The sequence below is a fragment of the Dipodomys merriami genome, unplaced genomic scaffold (genome assembly GCF_024711535.1).
Source record: "Dipodomys merriami isolate MVZ:Mamm:240054 unplaced genomic scaffold, mDipMer1.0.p SCAF_19, whole genome shotgun sequence".
Classification (NCBI taxonomy): Eukaryota; Metazoa; Chordata; class Mammalia; order Rodentia; family Heteromyidae; genus Dipodomys; species Dipodomys merriami.
In genome coordinates this window covers 23,176,034-23,180,700 of record NW_027203270.1, presented here as the reverse complement: position 1 = coordinate 23,180,700, position 4,667 = coordinate 23,176,034, and the positions used below count along the sequence as shown (strand labels likewise).

The window sequence follows — 4,667 nt, the reverse complement described above, 5'->3', positions numbered from 1 at the left end:
AAGATTGGAAAGACCAAAGTCTGGCTTGCTTTGGGGACCTCATCATGGAGATCCGAATTCATGTGATTTTCTCATGTGGTCACTAGAGGGCAGTGAATGTCTGTCACCGCGGATTTGCCCACTTCAAAAGGTTCCAGAAAATGATTTAGCCAGAGGGTCACGCCTACAATCATAGCTACTCACAGTTTGAAGCCAGTTAGGGCAGGAAAAGTTTGTGAGACTCTTCAATTAACACCACACACACACACACACACACACACACACACACACACACACACACACACGAAACCAGAAGTGGAGCTGTGGCTCAAGTGGTAGAGCTCCTGCCTGAGTGGAAAGAGGGACAGCACTTAGATCTTGAATTCAAGCCCCAGTATGTACACTGGGGGGAAAAAGTACTTTGTAACCTTTGAGAACTTTTTTCTTTGGCAATAATCGGGTTTGAACTCAGGGCCTCAAGCTTGCTAGACATGTGTTTTACCACTTGAGCCACTCAAACAGCTCTTCTTGCCTTAGCTATTATTCTTCATGAACAGCCTAATGTTTTTTGTTTTTGTTTTTTTCAGGTGGATTTCTTGAGTACTTATAAATCTTTCCAATTGTGTTGCTCCTTTGTGATATGAATCTTTGGTCCCAAGTGGTTGGCTTCTCATGACAGTCACAGTATAAATGAAATGTCAAGGTGTGAGAGGTGATTGGAAGGAGGGCTTAGCAGAAGTCTGTCAGAACTGGGGATCTCATGATTATTATGATCCTCTGCCTCTCAGCTTCCTGAGGAGCTAGGATTACTTGGGTGAGTCACCTGTGCTGCAGAGCGGGGTGGGGGTTCATTTTGTCATGACCATATATACATAGATTGAACAGTGCATATGGGAAGCTGGGGATTCTAGCCTCAACACTGGAAAAAAATGGGGAGTTTAGTATTTATGCTTCTCTTATTATGAAAAAAAACCTTTTTCTTTGGTGCTTGTATTGGGTTATGAACTGGGGGCTTGGGTGCTACCCCTGAGCTGCTTTTGCTCAAGTCTAGTGCTCTACCATTTGAGCCACAGCTTCACTTCTGGCTTCTTGGTGGTTAATTGGGTTCACTTAGATGGTACCAGGCCAAAAAAAAATTCCAAGTGTTTAATATAGCTCAGTTCATTTTTTGTAGACTGATTTGTCATTCATCCATTTCTATAGAGTTTTCCAGGCTTGAAAGCAACACCTGCCAGTACTGCATAATGACTCCTGCATATTTGAAAGTGACATTCTAGCTATTCTCACACAGAATCGATTAAAATGTGAACCTTGCCATTAATCAGCTGGGGAAAAACAGCTCTCTTTGACCCCGACGTGACTTGAACACGCAACCTTCTGATCTGGAGTCAGATGCGCTACCATTGCGCTACGAGGCCGTGAGAGTAGGGTGACTTTTGAACCTTTAACATTCTCATGTCCTGCATTTCTGCTGTTTCCTGCTCAACTCCCTTGAGTTTTTGTAAACTTGGCATCAACGAGGGCACATGCAGTTGAGTTCAGTGCCACAGAGCAGATTGCAACTCTGCGATCTGAGAGAGGGAGTGCAGAAGATGAGTAGTACCTGCAGAGCAGAGCTGGAGGTGGGTTTCTGCAGTCCCAGAGCAAACCCCTGTCCAATTCCAGCTAGAAATCTTTGGGGCCAAAAATCCTACAATAGTTACTGTAGGAAGAATGCTGCATGAAAACTTTGTGGTGTGTGTGTGTGTGTGTGTGTGTGTGTGTGTGTGTGTGTGTGTGTGTGTGGTAGTGGAGAGGAGGGAGGGAACCCCTGCTCCCAGAGCTGTCTCCTCCCAAACAATGACAGAGAAACCACTCTGAGGATGCAGCTAGAAAATGACTTTGTAGCATAGCAGGAAATAATGCTCTGAGCATTTTATCTGAGTTACAAATCTTATGTTCATTAACACAAACAAACAAACAAAAAACCCTGGACATGAAATAAAACTGTAATAAAGATGACAATGATTCCACTACCCTTGTTAGCACTTCCATGTACTTTGTAGATTTCCTTCTAATGCCCTCCCAAATGCCTATCTATGTTTACAAAGCCGTTTATACTTAGAATGTGGCAGTTACATAAAAAACAAAATATAGCCTAATGAATTACCACAAGGAACAACCCTCCCCCTCTCCTTCCCTCCTTCCCTCCTTTTGTTTTTTTTTGGTCATAGGGCTTGAACTCAGGGCCTGGGCACTGACTGTCCTTGAGCTTTTCTGCTCAAGGCTACTACTCTACCACTTTGAGCCACAGCTCCTAGTTCTCTGGTGGCTAATTGGAGATAAGGGTCTGATGGACAGCAGAGGATCACAATAACTCAATAGCTATGTATGTACATATGGCCATGTAAAATGATGCTAATTGAAATGAACTCCAAGATATGGAAACAAAAGGGTTTTTTAAATGTACCATATGAAGTGATTTCCTTTTTCCTTCTTTTTTTCCCTCCTTTGGTTTATCCCCCATTGCCACTGATTTTGATTTGGGTGCCCTGTGTCTTGTATATATATTTATCCAATTTGGGGAAGGGAACGAATAACAAAAAGCTGAGACAAAGGACAAAGGGTAAACTATTGCAACAGTAATACAAGACACGATATTGGAAATGAACTTTACAACTTGGGGGGGAAAAGAAGTGGGAGGAAGGGAAAATGGGAGAAAACGAGCGAGAGGGTAACAATGTTTGACAAGAAATGTACTCATTACCTTACTTACATAACTGTAACCCCTCTGTACATCACCCTTGTAATAATATAAAATAAAATAGTAAAAAACCCATGGCTTTTCCTGTCCAGGCTGGCTTTAAGCTGCAATCCTCAGATCTCAGCCTCCTGAGTAGCTAGGATTACAGGCATGATCCTTTATTTTTTTATATGGATTTTCATTATGTTGCCCTGGTGGCATTGAACTCATGATCTTCCTGCCTCAGTCTCCAGAGTTCTGGGACTATAAGCCTGTACTACCACACCCATCTGTATGCCACTTTTAATCTGCTAGAGGTTAACAATCATCTTCCTTTTCCTCATATCTTCCTTTTTCTTTCCTCCATGGATAACCTGCACTTCTCAGGCAGTGTTACTGAGAGGTGCAGGGCACCAACATGCCTGCCTTATTACTGATGAGATTAAATAGATCACCTAGTCACAAGTGTCAGCTGAATTTCTCCACTGTAAAGCTAGTATTTATAATAAATACTTCATAGTAAATGCTATCAGACTGTGCAAATATTCTCTTTTCGAACTTGTAACCACTGAGTTTAGCATCCATCTTGACTGCAACAATTATTACTGTGCTGTTTGAACTAATGGTGACTTTTTTCCCTACATTCATCTTTTTTTCCTACATTGCAATTTTATAAGAAGAAGCTGGTTTTTTTTTTGTATAGTCATCCCTCACCGATGGTGGGAGTCACGACTCCTGGCCCCGCGCCCCCATAGGTGAAAATTCACGAGGTAGCAAATTAGTAGTTGACCCTCGCTATATTGTGGCTCATTTATTGCTACTTCGTGGATTTTCACCTATTGTGGGGAGTTTCTGGGATGTAATTCATGCTATAAGTGAGGGATCACTATTCATGTATTAAAAAAAACCCAAACTCATGGTACACTGAAGCTGCAATAAGTGAACTTCAATCTAGCGGGGGATGACGGTACTTTACTTACATGAGATATTTTTTCCCCTTCTTTATGTCAGTACAGACTCATACATTTTTTTTAAATTGTGAAAATACTGTACAGAGGGGTTACAATTACATGGGCAAGATAATGCGTACATTTTCATACATAATGTAAAAAGTTTGGTGCCCTTCATAGGGCTTTAACTCAGGACCTGGGTGCTGAGTTATTTTACTCAAGGCTATTTTATTCAAAGCTAGCGTTCTTCCACTCATGCTACAGCTTCAGCTTTTCGTTAGTTAACTAGAGATGAGTTTCATGGACTTTCTTGCCAGGGATGGTTTTGAGTTATGATTCTCAGATCTCAGCCTCCTGTAGCTAGGAGTACTAGGAGCCACAGGCACCTGACAGAAAATCATTATGTTGTTTGAAAGTATTTCAGCTTTGGCCATTATAAGCTCTTTTAGGCTGGCTCATCTGTCCTTTTGACATGTCCCCATCCTCTTTCCTCCTTTCCTCCCTTTCCTCCCCTCCTTCCTTTCTCCCTCCCCCCTTTTTTTTAAAGTAAGTTTTTTATTGTGAGAATACTGTACAGAGGAAGGGTTACAGTTACATGAGCAAGGTTTTCCCCCCTTTTTTATTTTTTCTTCCCTCTTCATACTTCTCCTAAAAGTTTACTGAATTTCAGTATCAAACTTACAAGAAAAGCAAAGTACATTATCAAGCAGGTAGGACAACTCAGGAAAATCCAGTGAGTGTGTTGAATATGCATGATAAAAAATGCTACAAACACCTTCTGGTGGCCCTCAGAAATGTACTTGTTTTAGAAAACTATAGACATAGGACAGGAAAGTTGCAGCTTGATTTACAATTGTTACATGGTTGAACTGCTGAAACTTGTTTACTGAAACATTTTGACTTGCTTTTGTCCCCATTTTTTTTGGTTTTGTTTTGTTTTTCTTTGTGTCTGGTCATGGGGCCTGTAGTCTGGACCTGGGCGCTGTCCCTCAGCTCTTTAGCTCAAGGCTAGCGCT

At 41.5% G+C, this 4,667-nt stretch overlaps 1 non-coding gene across 1 annotated transcript; it reads right to left on the bottom strand.

Moving 5' to 3' along the window:
- Nucleotides 1-1,325: 1,325 nt before the first annotated feature.
- Nucleotides 1,326-1,397, bottom strand: Trnaw-cca (transfer RNA tryptophan (anticodon CCA)). Its single transcript has one exon. It is a non-coding gene; the product is annotated as a tRNA-Trp (tRNA).
- Between the last annotated feature and the right edge of the window lie 3,270 nt (nt 1,398-4,667).